General features: G+C 36.9%; 1 protein-coding gene across 2 annotated transcripts in view; it reads left to right on the top strand.

Annotated features, from left to right (window-relative positions):
• TTC28 (tetratricopeptide repeat domain 28) overlaps positions 1-18,442 on the top strand; it is a 333,992-nt gene that overhangs the window by 35,079 nt on the left and 280,471 nt on the right. The window lies entirely within an intron of this gene.

Below are 18,442 nucleotides of genomic sequence, written 5' to 3'. Positions count from 1 at the left end.
ATTAAAATAATAAATTATATTTATCAAAAAGGACAGGACCAAGTGACAACTTTATAAATACATTTGCACAATAGGGTACCCCTTCTCCTGGATTTTGAGGGCTCTTTTTGAGGGTGTCCCAGGACAAGGACAACCCTGCTTGCAACCACCTTGTTACCAAGCCAATTAGCTGCGTAGAATACTTAAACTATTACATGTACATTTTAAATTAGTAATAGAAAAAATTACAAGTGCACCGTTTAAAAAAAAACAAAAATTAAATATAATTCTTTATTGAAGATTATTCAATTATTTTACAAAATACAAATGTAAAACATAGAAGATAAGGAAAAGAGAAACATAATTAACAATAGACATCCACCCCTCATTATGCAAACCAATTAGAAACACGTCTGTAAACGTTCTGAGGTCCACCAAATATTCGAGTGATTGTTGGGATGTTGTATATTATATCACCTACATCACATAGTTTTTAGCATTTAGACCCTAAGTCTAGCAGGTTACCCATTGGCACTGGTCCAATGAACCCCTATATCATATATAATATATATTAATGTACCATAAGATGCAGTATGTAAACTCCTATGCTAGGATAAACAGCCAAACCCATATTCAAAGAACTTTTTTAGATTCAAACATCAGTAATGTAAGTGCTCCTAAAATTATTCCAGCCCCACCAACTTTTAGAGGAGATATACTGTATGGATTCAAGGCCTTTAAGTAGAAGGTCCAAGTATCTTAACAACAGAAGTATAAAAAAGATATACAGAAGACCTAAAATGAGAAAGAAAAGAAGCCTGGTAGTGAAGTGGTGAAGGGTTGCATAGAAACATAACATAGAGGTAAAGAATGTATGATGTGTTGAAAAAAACAGTCTAACCTCTATTCTCTATTTTATAACGGATGATGTTGGTTATGAACCAGATGAACCAAATCTCCTGGTGTTTTTCCAGCCAGTTATATATTCGGGACATCAGGAAATCCATCTGCCTAATATCTTGTATTTTATTCTGTAAATCAGATTCCAAAGGGGGTGTCGCTGACTTCCATTTTGTTCTTAATGACTGTTTTGATTTTTTACCAAATATCATCTCTTTTCGTGTCAGTAGTCATGTGTTTACGGTATTAAAAAGAATCATTTTTGAACTTCAGTGCAAAAATTTTATTATTAACTTTAAGAGTTTATTGATTGACGCAGGGTCAGAGGTAGTCTTACAAACAGCAGATATACCCCCTGTTTATCATTACATATCCTATGGGACTAGTTGGCAGTTTAGTCTTCTCAAAATTCAACAAGGAAAGTTCCTAAAGCAGTCATATTGATTAGTGTAAATTTTCAGTATTACCCATGTAACCTAACTTTATGATTTAAAAATCCCGGGGAGTCTTGGATTTGGTAAATAAAGTATGTGGTGTATGGTGGTGTATTAAACCTAATTTCTTGCAAATTCTGCACCCCCCCAGCGGGGTCAGGAGAAGGAGGGGAGCAAGGGCCAGACCCGCGGACCATGTCCCCCATACAGATCACAGGCTCTGGGCTGTGGGGGTTGTGTCTTTGGACACAACATGCCCACTCTCCTATTGTAGGCTCAGACCTGCGATGGGAGAGTTGGCGGGTTCTGGCATCATGACGTCAAGCTAGGAGAATTTTCTTTCCCTTTGAGTGACATACCGCCCCCCACACATGCGTGGTCCGGAGTTTGTGAGGTCAATGGTCCTTGAGCTCCAAAAGGTTAGGGACCACTGCTATAAATGAACAGAACTTACAAATTCTCATAAATTGTATGCCCCCTTTTTGTCTCTCCAGTAAAGATCATATGGTGCCAATTTAGGCGAAAAATAGGAATGTCACTTCTTACTCTGTGACTGGTGATCCTTATGCAAAGGATGTATGATAGGGAGCTCTGTATAGATTTCTGACATTACCATTATATGGAGGCCCCTGCAAATATGTGGAAAATGTGACCTCATTTGGCTGATATATCAAAGGATTGGATGGTAAAAATAGGAGTAGTGTAATAGACAACTTCATAAAGGTGATATTTCTTCCAAGAAAAGGTGTCCTTACATGGATTTCTATATAACAATATTGTTTAACCACTTAGGTACCAACTGCAAGTAAGTGATATTGTATGGACAAGGCAAAGAGTTCCTGCTTTTGTGACTAGTCCCAATGCCAAAGAAGTCGTGTACTAAAGAAATGATTATAATTTAAAAGCTGATACACATGTATCAGCCATAATTAGGAAACAACTTAAAAGTTTCTATTTTAGTCATGAATATTTACTTACTCTTTAAATAAGAATAGATCTTAAAGGGCTCTAGATATGCCTGCAGTTACACAGGCACTATATAGGTTATAATATAGGTATAGGTGTATAGGTATAGGTACACTATATAGGTTCATCATTCCTTTACAATGAAACAAAAGAACATAGCCATTACTTTATACTTTTTTCATGCAGCAAAAAAAAAAAAAAAAAAGATTCGGTAAATTAGATTTTTTTTTTATTGTGCATTTTACTTGTGTCTTGCTTTATACATTTTTGCAAAGCGTGTACAAGATTTTCCATCCATTCTTCCACTTGAAATTTGACACAGAAGAAAAATGCTGTGGAAAGCAGCAGGGAGTCGAAGTCAAACTGTAACTGAGTTTATTAGGAAATAAGAAATGGAGAATTAGACATATCATTGCCAGGAGAGGAATTGTACATTAACATGGCACATTTGTGGTCTGCCCTAGTACAGTGAAGAGTTCATACAAAGGTGATTCCATTTTATTATACAAAGCTGAGATATAGATTAGGTGTCAACAGCTCCTGCTGTTCCATTGAAAGTAACCTTTCTTAGCTGAGCCTAGATTTTCCTATTCTTTTTGAAGAGGTCTTAGCAAATTTTATGTAAAAAGGACAGTGGATGTATCAATATAAATATAACAGTGGGTGGAGCATCCCCGCCATCTTTGGGATTGTTTAGGGGTTACAAAGCAGAAACAGGATTTACAAAGCAGAAACAAGAACTCCCTGTGAAAGACAGAGAAAACCTTTTTAAGTCTTCAGTTCCTAATTATCTTCTTTTTCTCTTTAGCTTTTGTTTTCTTTTCTATTTTTGTAACTAATAATATTTATTCTTTTAACACATATATTTATTCTTCTTTTTCACTAACTGTGGTTCATTGAAACTAAATTAGAAAGCCTGTAAATTGCTAAGAACGGTTTATGTGGCTGTTTGGAGCCCTGAAGCATCAATATAGTAAGTCTTCATGGGTAAAGTGCATATGCCGATTGCAATCAGACATCTAGATATCCAAAATAAAACCTGAAGCCTGTACGCCTGCATGCATGTACAAATTAAACACCCAAACAAAGTTGTTTGCTTTTAAACATCAACATGTTACTTCCATCAGGCCAACCTATTAATTAAAGTAGAAAATCTTACGTAAACTACACAGAATACAGTATTTTATGATTCAATAACACAACACTTTTACCCTGATATTTAGATATAAATAGTGTGTTTTAACGAAATTAATTAGCAAAATAAGAGAAGGTTTTGTACGTATTTACTACATAATGATTTATTCTATTATTATTAACCTCGCTGGTGGTAATTATTTTGTATTTTTAAATGTCAAATCGCTACATTTGACAAATTATAAATACTTTTAATTTTACATTTCTTATTGCTCCCGCCCCCTGATGTACGCACAGCACCTGCACACACGTCGCATGCCCGGCTAGCATCTGCATCCCCTAGCCTCACGTCTCCAATGTTCACACGCCGGGATGTGAGGCCAGGGGACACAAATGCTGGGCATCACCAATGAGACGTCAATGCCGGCCGGGCATCACCAAGTGGAGACAGATGCCGGGCCAGCTTCGCTGGAGGATGCCGGGGGCTCATGAGCACCAGGTAAGCCCTCAATTCAACCCCAAGTGTGGCTTTCTGTAGTGAAATTTCACTCCAAGCCACACTTGGAAATACTACCAGGGAGGTTAAAAAAAGTTACTTTTAACAAATGAGAATTCATTTGATAAACAGTGCAGTGGTCAGATAGGTAATATATGAGTCAATTCCAGTTCAAAAGAGCTATTTGGACCACAGATTAGAACTCGGAATTTGAGCAATCTGAGTTCTGATCCAACATTACTGTACCTATTTGGTAGCTAAATTGAGTCCTACTATACCTGTCACTGACATATATAGTACAGTACAGTAAAAAAAAAAACTGAGTTTCTCAACTGGTCCAGCTGTACTGGATCAGAATTTTACTGCCCAGAATTTTTACTATATATATGTGTATAATATACAGTATATCAATGAGCAGAGTTACCAAACACTTTGCAAAGAGGCATAGAATAACAGTAGTCTGGGAGTAACCATGTATCTAATGGGTGGCCTGTGCACAGCTGGCAAATATGGCAAGTTCACACATTATAATTTTGTTTCTTCTCTGAAGCAATATGAGAATTTGTTGTATAGCGTGAGACATTTCTTTTAATTTTAGATGCTATAATAAAGAGATATCACATTTGCATCTAAGCCCAGTTTAATTTTGACCCTCACTGTTCAGTTGAAATATGAATGTTCTGATATAGTATACAGAAAGTCATAATTTATCATTAGCCCCCTTCTAGCCTAGCTAGCCAGTGTGCATGCAGTGCGCGGGTTGGTGACTTGTCTGTTGGATGTGAGGTGTGAACAGTTATAGAAGAGGCTGATGGCCATTACTGGAGTAATGAAGGAGTTCTTGCACATTATTAGGTGTAACTGACAAATGTTTCACAGATCATTTTTCTTTCTATGCTGTTGCTTGGATCAATAGAAACTGCAGCGTGAGATAAGTATCAGCCAATTTCTTCTGAATACGGCTAAAATGTGTTACGTTTCCATCTCTTGCACAATGTTTGTCTAATGAGAATCCACTTGTTTTCTGCCACTTTCCTATTGAAATGATTTGAATAATATATATTTATTGAAGCAGGACCTAGTTAGGAGATGTTGTTACAGAATTATTGAGGCCTTTGTGGTAAAATCCATTTTTATCTGTTCTAAAAAAAACCCTAATCATCACTTTTTTCATCTAACAGCAACATAATTTAGGATAAACCTATAATGTGCTGTACAAAAAATCACCCTGACTCTATTTAGTGGTGGACAAAGTCATGTACATAAATAATATTTTGGCCTCTAATACCTCACACTAAGCTATAACAATAATAAATTTTAGCATTAGGGGCCTGAGAGCGTAAATGACCCGGTTCCAATGGTATTCAGTGTAAATGCCCATGTTGTATTGGTGGTCAGTGTATATGATCCTGTTACATTTAAGGTCAATGCAAATGGTCCTATTACATTAGTGATTGGGATCAATGCTCCCATTACATTTATGGCCAATGTAAATGCCCCTGTTGCTTTGAAGGTCACATTATTGGGTGGGTCCCCTAATTATTGGTGTCAGTGGTAATAGAACCCTGAATATTTTAATTGGTGATGTTACTTTTTTCTGAAACAGGAACTCCTCTGCACATGCTAATATGGAACCTGGCCAGGGTACTTTACTGTAATTACCCTGGCCATTAATTGACCACCTAAATTCTGGGGCCCTTTTCAGGCAGGACAGGAAGCCTCTTCCTAAATCAGGCCCCAGGACTGCAAAAAGTCCACCACTATCTTTATTCACCATACATATTTGCCCCGAAAAATAGTGGGACAAGCAGAGAAGCATCCTGCTTCCCACTGACTACATAATTTCAATGGGACAGTCCACTCAAAACAGTCCTACCAAAAGTAATATATGTCACAATTTTGCTAGATTGATACTTTCTTTTTTGTTTAAGGTCTTTTATTAGTTAGATTCCTGTGCTCCAAGTCCTGCACACCCACTGTAGCCAATTATTATGGAGAACTCAACATAGGCAGCTGCTGGAATATGCAAAGGTGGGTGTAAAAATACCAAAGTCCAAAATAGACATAAACATAATTATTTTTATTATAAATTATAAACTGTTTTTATATGGCGCCAACATAAAATAGGGGTTACAAATGACAGACAGATACAAACAATAACACAGGAGGAGGAGAGGAACCTGCCCAGAAGACTTTACAATCCAAGAGATTATGGCAAGGAATGTTAACCCAAGAGGTATCCAAAGTTAATAGACACAGGAAATGGCTCTGCAAATGCTGACCTCTGTCTTCAAATACTTTAAACGGGTATGTAGCTAGGCAAGAGTCAGAGAAAAAAGCCAAAAGATAGATTGTGAGCCCTTTGAGGGACATGAATGTGGACTTTGTACAGCGCTGCATAATATGTTGGCGCTATATACATACTGTATTATATTAATAATAATAATATTAAAACGTTCTTCTCTGCATACCTGCATTTGGTTAGCAGCACAAAGAACTGAAAAAAGCAGGTCAGCATGTCCACCAGGCAAATAGCATTTTTTAATTTGAGAAACTCAATACTTACTTAGCTTCTCATTGATTTGTTTGTTAGGGAAAACTACATTAGAATAGTCCAAGAAGACTATTTTGGGAGAACCTGTATGATGCAGCAAACCTGGAATTGACTTAGTCCAGGATTAAAAACATTTGCTATTAGAAAACCATTACAGGTTTGCTGGTTCTCCCAGGTTCTCCCATGGCAGTCTATCTTTTCCAGTCTTGTAGAGCTTTTATAAATCAGGCTTATAACGTAAAGGCTTCCAATAGATAAGAAATCGGATAATACCAGAGTTGTAGATCTTGTACACAAGAGCCTATTTCTATTATAGATAATTAGACACTTGCCTATGCATATATATATATATTGTTTGTTTTAGTTTTGAAAAGAGTGTATGATGCCTTGTTGGGTGTTTATTTTTGGTTTCTCACTAGGCAGAGTACAGTGTATATGTTTATACAATATACATTTCAGTTCCTTAATCCTTAGCACAGTGCTATGTCTGGTATACTTCTCAAACTTTGCAATGAAAAATATTTCAAATGTATTTATTAATCATCTGAATGTTGTAAACATAAAAGGTTTTGCTGCAATTTTAGCTAAAAATAAAGCTTTCAGTTTTGCTTAGCTTACAATACTGTGTGCTTCATTGGTGCGTGCTGTGATGGAATACAGTAGCTGAAGGTGACCATATAAAATATGGAAGAAATATGTTATGATCACTCCCAGAGGTCATGTCATGCTGGGGATATTTGTAGAGATTGCTCCACACATAAATGATTCACCTTGCCATCAGCCAAGTTTTCCTGAAGTTTTTTTCATGTTCAAATAACACTAAACCTAATAACAGGATAACAACATTTACAAAACCAGTTTACAATTAAAAAAAAAGGATTTTATTCTTAAAACCTCGTTTTTATTAACTTTAATTAATAACATGCAAATTTATTGTTCTTTTCTATATCAGTATACTATTTATTCTTAATGGGTTTTTTTTAAGCAATAGATGTCAGAGTGATATGTCTTGCTATTATTCTAGCACCCTCTAGTGGTTAAATGTATGTTTGCAATTTTCTATTATACTGTATTAAAAGTCAAACATCCTTCAAAAGAAAGTATTTTTTACTATTCTAGGAAGGCAAATTAGGTGTACATACAGCCAGACCAAACTATATAACTGTTTCCTAAAGGTCATTTCTTGTTAATATTGACAGTAATTTAGATAAAGATTTGTCAGGTGTTCCTCCAGTGGTTCTTTATATATCAGACACAGCATAAACAGGTAAGATGTAGTTAGTTACGCAGTAAGCCTTCTTAGCTGTGCATTGTTTTCGAGTAGTCTTAGCAGACAGAAAGACATGAATTGAGGGTAAAAATAAAACAATAAAAAAGCACTATAGACAAGTCAAATGCTGTGTGTTTCCAAGTGCTTTCTCAAAATGTCTTTCGTATGAGGTTTGCTATACAAATGTTCATACTGAATTCTTTCAGGACCTTCAAAGGTAAACCACCATGAGAGTACAATGATGGCTGTCATTACTGAGTATTACAATGCTAGTTCCCTGATTGCCATGCTGATTCTTTAACTTATATACTGTTTAAGTCACTAATCTATAACAAGTATAATGATTAGGGTCCTGTCATAGTTGCAGTTGAAAACCACATGAACCCTCATGTCTTTGTACTTAAAATAAGAATTAAAAGACATTTGCAACGTTAACACTTTAAACATAGACTAGACAGTTGTCACTTGTAGGTACTTTAAAGAGCTAAAGTATTTTTAATATTTCAAATTATATGTGTATTATATACATCTTTTTTCTTTTAAATAACCTTTAACCATTTAAATTTTAAATACCTGACCATGGGGTCATGACTTCTCCTCTTCTTCACATGGAGGTGTTCCTTTTCAGTGGCAATTGTTTTTAGGAGAGCACATGGAAATAAACTCTTGCTGATGTATGATCGATGACAATGTAAGTAACTAGCTATGACTGTTAATGTGATGGTTCTACATTTTTACCCAGACCCCTAAAAGTACATAATCATTTTTTTACAATGTGTCTCTTTTCAAAAGGAAGATAAAAGTGCTTTTGTATCTGTCAAGATAATTTGCACTTATAAATCACAAGATTATAGTATTTGGAACAAATCCTAAATCCAGCCTTTTATATCTCTAATCTTCTTAAAAATGGGTGTTGTAATCAGAAGTTATTTAGTGACACGTGAAAAGATCTGGCAGTGTTCAAAAGTAGAATAAAAAGGCAAAAAACAAACGTTTTATAAATTACACCAAAAGTGGACTTCTACCTAAGATCCTGTCATTTCTTGGGGCTCTATTGATAAAAGATAAGAATCTGACATTCCCTGGTTGGAATCAATTACTGCCATTAAAACACATGAATCCGGAAGATTCCCACAAGTGAATGTTTGAGGGATTGTCTGTTTCCCTATTTTATAAATAGAGTCTGTGGAGTACACAATTCTTTTGGTTTGCTGGAACTGAAAGGTTGGGTCTTTTGACTATAATGTCAACAGGGATAAACATGAAGGGCATGTGAATTTGGATACCGGGTCCTGGAATATCTTACTTCTAAAAAAAATCCCGGTAGTCCTTTTAAAATTGCATCCATTATGTCATTCCTTGATTTGTAATGGTGCAATGAGGGGTCCTGGGTGTAAGGTTCAGAAGGGTGGCCGGGCACCGTGTTACATAGGAGACGGCCTGATGTCTCAGGGAGACGTTTGCTGTACATATGTGGGTACAAGGTGTATTGATCCTGGTCTGGACACAGTAAAAATTCTTTATTGCTGCATGTGGCCTTCCTGAGATAGAGAGCTGGTTGGCTACTGGAAGCAATGACTGGGGTTACCCTTTAGCAAGCGTATGAATTGCAAGATGCAATGTTTAGCAGAATCTTCCATCGGGCACACTGCTTGTCACTATTTTTTATTAGCAAACTCTTTTTCAACTTTTGTTTTCTGCTCTTTTGGTAGAATGTGTTTTTTTTCATGAGTGATTTTTATACTAGAAGTTTCCTTATATTTTAGAGTCCCATCACAGCTTTATTAGCCTGACTGAACAAATGCATCAATTTAGTTTCCATGGCAACTTTTGCTCCTTCATCTCCTATCCAGTGTTCTGGGAAATATTATTGCCAGCTGGCATGTGAAGTGCAAGCATTTGTACATATTTCATCCCCCACATCGGTTGTTTAGTAACATTAGTATCAGCGGAGGCAAATAAGATTTTGGGTTAATAAAAGCCATGCCATTTATATTGGCTCAGAATTTATGGCAATTCACCCAAGTATTATTCTTAGCACATTTGTACCAAAAGGGTAGAACAACATGAAATATGTCCTATTGAAATGTGTCTGCCTAGACTGGCCATGATGCCAATAGAAAGTGTACATGATCAGGTAAATAACTACATACATTGGTGCTGTCAGATCTCCTATACATAGCTAACCACATGTAAAAAAACGGCAATAAGTGGTATGTCAGTACTTTATTATTGGTTAGCAGGGATGAATGGTGATATTGTTTGTGGAAACCAATTCTTCCCCAAAGTCCAATGGCCTTAGAAAAGGATTCACAGTGGTGCCCCCATTACTAATATTGTGCATCTGACTAATTACACTTACATGAAAACTGAACATTTCACATGATTGAGTTGTCGAAGCAATGTCAAGGTGCCATCACATACAGTTAGGTCCATAAATATTTTGACAGAGACAACTTTTTTCTAGTTTTGGTTCTGTAAATTACCACAATTAATTTTAAATGAAACAACTCAGATGCAGTTGAACTGCAGACTTTCAGCTTTAATTCAGTGGGTTGAACAAAAAAGATTTCATATAAATGCGAGGAACTAAAGCCTTTTTTTACACAGTCACTTCATTTCAGGGGCTCAAAAGTAATTGGACAATTGCCTCAAAGTCTATTTCATGGGCTGGTGTGGGCAATTCCTTTGTTTTGTCATTATCAATTAAGCAGATAAAAGGCCTGGAGTTGATTGATGGGGGGGGGGGGGAGATTTTGCTGTGAACAGACAACATTGGGTCAAAGGAGCTCTCCATGCAGGTACAACAAGCCATCCTTAAGCTACAAAAACAGAAAAAACCCATCCGAGAAATTGCTACAATATTAGGAGTGGCAAAATCTACAGTTTGGTACATCATGAGAAAGAAACAAAACACTGGTGAACTCAGCAATGCCAAAAGACCTGGACGTCCACGGAAGACAACAGTGGTGGATGATCGCAGAATCATTTCCATGGTGAAGAGAAACCCCTTCACAACAGCCAACCAGTGCTGGGAAAGCTAAAGTGTTCTCCAGATATAGAGGGCTGGCCAAGTGTTGAGCCAATGTCATCCCTTTTACTTGGCTTTCAACAATATTGTTGAAATGACAGCTGTGGTGAATTAATGTCCACTGATCGCATCTCACCTCCTTTTGAGCCGATCTTACCCTGGAATATTACAATATGTAAACTTCAGTTGTGTAAACTTTATTGAGTATCATTGCACATGCCAGAGTTGTTATGTATGGGTAAACTCTAAATTGTAGAGATTTAAATGTTCATGTGTCTATGGACAATGTTTTACTAATACTATACAATAGCGTTGCTATTATTTTTTTTTTTTTGCACTCTTTTTTTTAGGGCTTCACATACTGTATTTGGTACCTAATGTCTTTTAGTTTTTAATTTCATTTAGATTTTTATTCAATTAGTTTGATTCACATTTGTGCAAATATTGTGGTACATAGACATTTTTCACCACCACATTTTTATTTAACAAGCTCTCTACTCTCCGGAAATGTATAATGTTTTGGAGTTTCAGGCCCCAGGAGGGTTCGTATAAAGTAACAACCTTATTGATTAGTTGTGTTTTAGAAGTTACTTTACTTAAGCAGGATTAGGCCAGGGGGACTCTGATGGCCAGCAAACTGTAGCAGACCAATTTGACAGAAGCCTGAGAACACATCTTGGGTATTAGCAGTAATTACATTTTTGATCTCTTTGGATGACTGCAAGATATTAGTTGATTTAACAATCTATTAGCTGTGTGTGCAGGTCACTGCCTTCGCTGAAGGTTCTTCTGTTTAAACTAAGCTTTCTCAGAAATCTTGGTTCAGCAAATATTGTGTTTACATGCCTCAAGTCCAGATTTATAGATACACAACCATTAAAATGAAATACTAATATACTCCAAGTTTAACAGTATAAGGAATTAAATTGTCTTTAGAGAGGGGATATATTTCCCAGAGCACTAGTTGCACATCAAGTAGTTAGGGGAACTTGGTTGCTGGTTTCTGAGTTATACCCCTGTTCCTCCAGATTGATGTGTCATCCTTTTCATTGCAGATAAGAAAGACCAGTTTCTAATCCAAAACTTAGATTATAAAAAAAAAAATTGATCCGGTTCATTTTCCTATAACAAGGTATGGCAAATAACAGTGTGATCATAGAAGAAGATGTTCCTAGCTCATAGAGCACATGTAGGTTTTGTTATTTAGGATCATTCCATGCTATACCTGCAAAGTTGTACAGCTCAAGTAGGTATACCCCTGTTCCTCTTTGAGCAATGAGTGTTCTCTATGTAGTTTAAACAAATTCCAATTAGAGCCCCCAAATTTCACCCAGCCCTGTTGCACTGTGTAGTTTATTCATCATGCATGCAACACATGATGGCATGCTAACATTTTAACAAGTAGAACTTAGAGCTTTATTATTAGTGTGGTTAAATTGGAGAGACTGACGCCTTTCCTTTATAACTGTGTTGTAATTATTTATACCAATTGAACATAAAGTTCTTGTAAATGACTTTTAATTACCCTTTTTGGCCACATAAGAAGAAGGTTTATAGGGCAGCCTGAAATGATCTCATGAGACTAGTCCTAGGGCAGAAGTGGGAAAGGCCAGGGGACAGTTGTACTCTCATAATCCACCCCTTTTTACTATGTCATTATCAAGACAGTTTATTATAGCATAGATAACACATATTACAATAACAATTAAAATACACTACACTATACATTTTAAAATTAATAAAGGGAGCATTTAAGTTCCAAAACCATTGGCTTAGGTGCTAATCCAATTTGATTTGAGACATTAATGTAGTAGCTTATGTGTCAAGGTATGGCCTAGAACAGATGAAAATGTAAAGTGTTTTGTAGACATTGCTGAGGATCAATTTGAAAAACGAGTAAAGGGAGAATTGTTCCAAGTGGGATATAAATTTGCTGGAACTGACCTTTTAGAAGGGATATTCCTAAGACCTTTCAATGTTAAAACTTGCCCTTGCATAATTGGTTTAACGATAATTCTAAACTTGGTGCATTCCAAATGCCTGGCATGCTCTTTGTGATGTGGGTTAATGTATGGAATTAAGAATGCAACTGGAGAAATATTGGGGAAATTGATTTATAGTGCAACCTCTTTCTAAAGCTATACTCATATCTTATTCATATCACTCATAGTGTGTGGTGTTTGTGATATGTTTTCTTCTTTAGTTCTATCAAGTGAAAGTTAACTTTCATAGGAAGAACAGCAAACATCTGTATTTTAACATGATCCACTGGAACCTGTCTTAATCTGTTTTCCAATATGGTTAACCAGTGGTTGCAGGGTCCATACAGTGAAATGTTTCTTCTCTATTTTTCAGTGGAAAGGAAATCTATTTTAGAAAGAGGTCTTTACAGATCCAAACATTTCATGCAGTATTGGCCACTTTCAATGACTGAAAGCACTTGTATGTAACTTGATTGCATTGTGGTGGCCAAACAGTTAAATTACCTACATCAGGCTGTGTGACCATTCAAATGCACAGTATTGTGCAGTGAGTAATCATTTATAAGAAGTGATTGGTGATAAATGAAAGAGTAGTCATACTGTTGAGATTAGCATTTTATTCCAGGTGGTTCTCCCACTAATTGGGCTTGTTCAATAGCACTGTGAAGTGCTCAAATAGGTTAATGCTGGATTAGTGGTAATCTTGTTACATTGTTAAATCTCCCAGCTATTGATGTCTATAAACTAAGCATGCTCTGTGATTAACCAAAAATGTGTTAATGGGATGATATTGGCCAAGTGTTTACTTTAATTTTCTTTCTTTCTTTTGCATTCAGTTCTATCTATGTGAATGTGCTTATGACCCATATATTAATCAGCTTTATTATTACAGGAAGGTTCTTAGATATTTTCACTGTTGACAGTAGTGGTTAAAGTTTTCCCTGTGTGTGTTCTAAAGAATCAGAAATGGCAAGTCTCTTTCTCTCAGTGAGAGTTGTCAACAGTCTGTCCAAGGTTAATTTCTCTTGTTGCTCTCAGCGCTGTTACAAAAAGTGGTTTAACAGTTTGCTCTCTTGCTTGCTTAGCATGACCATATCCACTTCCAACAGGGAAAAACAATGTATAAGGTGGGGATACACATCTGCTGTTAATAGATACTTATTTTATTTTATAAATTTACATGTCAGCCAGCAAATTATACATTATTTTACAGAGTACAGAATACCATTCACATGCATCCTTGCCATAGAGATCACAGTCTAACTTTCCAACCAGCTAGTGTGTATTTGGGCTGTGGGAAAAACCCAAAACACATGGAGGAAACCACATGAACTATATACAGATTGTACATTGTGTTGATTGTGGAACATTTTCCAGGACACTAGCAGGGATGGAGTGCTAATTGTCTAGCCCTGTGATGCTGGGAATCATTACCATATAACTTTCCCCAAAAAGAAGTCTGGCTTACATGCCTTAAAGAGTTGGGATGGGTTAATAAACTTGTACAAATTATTATTATTATTATTAATAAACAGGATTTATATAACGCCAACATATTACGCAGCGCTGTACAATAAATAGGGATTGCAAATGACAGACTAATACAGACAATGATACAGGAGGAGAGGACCCTGCCCCGAAGAGCTTACAATCTAGTAGGTGAGGGAATTTCACACACACAATAGGATGGGAGATATGTAGTGGTGGGAAGTAGTGGTAGTTTCAATTGACAGAAGAAGACGGGTAGGCAAGTTTGAAAAAATGGGTTTTGAGCGCTCTTTTAAATGAGCAGAAAGTAGGAGCAAGCCGAATAGGACGAGGAAGACCATTCCAGAGAGTTGGAGCAGCTCTAGAGAAGTCTTGTAACCGTGCGTGTGATGAGGTTATGAGTGAGGAAGTCAGTAGTAGGTCATTGGAGGAGCAGAGAGAGCGGCAGGGGGAGTATTTTTTAACCATGTCAGAAATGTAAGTGGGACAATAACTGTGTAGGGATTTGAAGGCAAAGCACAGGAGCTTAAATTTGATTCTAAGGGGAAATGGAAGCCAATGGAGAGAACTACAAAGAGATGCAGCGGAGGAGGAGCGGAGGGAAGGATGGATGAGTCTGGCTGCAACATTCATGATAGATTGTAGAGGAGAGAGTCGGGTTAGTGGAATACCAGCGAGAAGAATGTTACAGTAGTCCAGACGGGAGATGATGAGAGCATGTACAAGGAGTTTGGTGGTCTCAGGGGACAGGTAGGGGCGGATTTTGGCGATGTTGCGTAGGTGAAAGTGACAGGACCTGGAAATGTTCTGAATATGGGGGGTAAATGAGAGGGCCGAGTCAAGGGTGACACCAAGACAACGTGCCTGAGGGGAGGGCCGAATAATAGTGTTGTTAACAGTTAGATATATGTCAGGGGGAGATTTGGAATTTGAGGGGGGGATGATGATGAGTTCTGTTTTATCCAGGTTGAGTTTCAGGAATCGGTCAGACATCCATGAGGAGATGGCTGACAGGCAGCATGAGACCTTATCCAGGACTGAGGGAGACAGGTCAGGGGTGGACAGATAAATGTGAGTGTCATCAGCATACAGATGGTACTGCAAGCCAAAGGAGGATATGAGACTACCCAGAGAGGAGGTGTACAGAGAAAAGAGAACCGGTCCAAGGACTGACCCTTGGGGAACACCAACAGGGAGGAGAGTGGGTGAGGAGGAGTTACCATTGAAAGAAACTTGAAAGGAGCGGTCAGACAGATAGGAAGCAAACCAAGAGAGAGCAGTGTCACAGATACCAATGGAGTGCATGATTTGTATTAGAAGGGGGTGATCAACAGTGTCAAAAGCAGAGGAAAGATCAAGGAGAAGGAGCAGGGAAAAGTTGCCTTGAGACTTAGCTCTGATGAGGTCATTGGCCACTTTAGTAAGGGCTGTTTCAGTGGAGTGGGCAGCTCTAAAACCAGACTGGAGGGGGTCAAGGAGAGAGTTGGTGCTCAGGTAATGGGTGAGTCTTTTGTAGACAAGGCGTTCAAGAAGTTTGGAGACATATGGGAGAAGAGAGATAGGACGGTAGTTGGAGGGTAGGGAGGGGTCCAGTGAGGGTTTCTTTAGGATAGGGAGAATTATGGCATGTTTAAAAGCTGAGGGGTATTTACCAGTAGAAAGGGAGAGGTTGAATAGTTTGGTTAGGGCAGGGGCCAGGGTGGAGGAATGGGCACCATACCCACCCCTCCCACCTGTAAATCATCACTGGCCTCCCTCAGCCCTGTTACTGTGGACGAAGTCTTAACTCTTCTCTCATCATCTCCGTCTACTACATGTCCACTTGACCCAATCCCCTCTGATCTACTCTGTACAAATCCATCAATGGATGTCCACAGTTCCCCAACAATCTTTGTACATTTGTTGGCGCATTAGGATAAATAGTATCATATGCTGTGCATAGTACAATTTTGGTTGGTCAGTTTTACTGGTAACATTGTATGCAATATAATGTCTTGTTTGGGTGATTATAATGTGAAGGTCTTATTTTGGATGGTCCCAAGCGTTACATGTTTGGCTACACATTTGCTAAATTACCTTCCAAAAGATTTTTGAATGACCATTTTTTAAACATTTTTTACAATTTATAATGTAGGGCAAAACATTATATCCTAGCCTCCGCAACAGCTTGTCAGCTTATCTTTCCTTGTTCCTAGTGCCTTAAATACCTCTCACTAGGTTGTTATGTTCTTTTACTTTCTCCCTAGGATGAGAGATAGCTACGTGGGTTTTATTAGGGGGCTTCAGATTTCAATAGCCAACCCCATCTACTGTTTATGGGTCTGGTATGACTAGGGGCCACACTCTTGTTGTCCACCCTCTTTTCCTGAACAACCAAGCATTCTGGAGAAAAGCCTGGTACCAGAATTAAGAGGAAACTTATGCAGCTTTATTTTTAGAATTTTTTCACTCCTACTTAAGTAAAATAATTAAATAAAATATTTCCAACATCTACAAAAGTAAATAAACATGATTTCAGTATGTATCCTTCGTGTCATTTTTTTCAGAGATCGAAAACAGATATGTTTGGAACATTATCAAGACATGAAAAAAGATAACACAATAGAATATGAGGGTATGGAATTAGGAAAACATTTAAAATAAATAAAGAGAGCTATCATGTTCTAAAATCACATACTTAGGTAGTATTTCAATTTATTTTACAACTTTTTTAATGTTTAGGATGTACAAGTTGCAAGGAGCTAGTCAGAGGAGGATGATAAACTTGTGAGAATTTGGTAATTTGTTTAAATAAATAAATTAATAAATAAACATCTGTAGCTTTAAGGCATTCCAACCATTTTAGATGAATGATTTATATATTACCCTAGGCTTTTCCAAGTGGAACTTGTAAATCAATGTAAGTGTCAGATTTAAAGAGATATTATCAATTGACCTAAAATACTGATTAGCTCCAAATTAGGTGGCTAAAAAATTTCATAATCACTAAAAAGTTGAAATTTAAACATGACTGACAGTTTTTTTTGTTTCCACCTTGAAAGTAGAATTTTCAGGGTGAATTTGACCTAGGGTAAATTTTGTTGTTCATGTAATCATAAATAACACATGCACTCTTTTGCTGGCTGCCTTGTGCAGAGTGATTTTTCCTAAAACTGCTACCTCTAAAACATACACAGTGTATACAGTGTCATCTACCTACACCAAATAAAATATTCTATTTGCTATTGTTTCCCCTTTTCCCAAGAGTTTTCCTGCTTAGTAAAATACATGTAATAGCTGAGCTGTAAGAGAACTGGACATAGTAGGTATATGCGGGGAGAGGGAATAAACAGATAAGAATGAATGCCATAGAGAATGCACCTTCAGAGGTACTGGGGACCCTTGAACCTGTACCACTGCTGTATTATAATAACCTATGAGTAATCAAATTGGCCAACAACAACTAGTTTATTAGAAAGAGAAATTGCTTTGCAAGATTTCCTTTAAAAGGTATTAGACAAATAAATAAAATATGACTAAACATGGGCAAGATTAAAAAATGTTTCTTTCAGTCATGGTAGGCTGCAGTACAAAGAAACATGTGAATAAAGGTTATAATGCCAAATCAGCTGGATTGGTATTCTTCGGGCTGGCACTTCAAGCAGAGAATATAATTTTACAGGCTTAATGAATTGGCTGAACAGAATGACATAGCATGAAGGTATATTATCTCAGAAGAAAAATGATCAGCTTCTACCGCTGAACTGAAATCTCAGTGACTTTATTTCTCAGTTACAGTTTTATATTAAATAAATTGCTAAGAAAGTTGTTTTTGTGAAAAAAATACTGCATATGTTGTGCACAATGCATGTGCAATGCATATATTGTTGTGCACAAACATAGAACCTAAAATTCTGTTGTTGGATTTGTATTTATTATTTATTTTGGTGGAGTTGGTAAATGGGATTTTTTTGTATAGTCCAGGATGAACTCTTTTATGTATGTTTGGTATGGAAGGAACAATAGGTTATGGTATGATGTGGTTTCTTTTTGAGTTTCTTGGTTTGCCTTTTGGTATTGTGTCTGCAGTGATATGAGCATTCTTAGAAATGCTCACTCTTTCATTTTAATCTTCATTTCTAGGTGTGCAGCAAAAGGGTAGATACATTAATAGTATATTAAAATGTTTAGTAAACAAGCATAAAGACAAAACCAATGTTTTGCAGTAA

This window comes from Pyxicephalus adspersus, chromosome 6, assembly GCF_032062135.1.
Source record: "Pyxicephalus adspersus chromosome 6, UCB_Pads_2.0, whole genome shotgun sequence".
NCBI lineage: Eukaryota > Metazoa > Chordata > Amphibia > Anura > Pyxicephalidae > Pyxicephalus > Pyxicephalus adspersus.
Note: the sequence above shows the minus strand (reverse complement) of the source record. Positions and strands in the feature narration are given on the sequence as shown.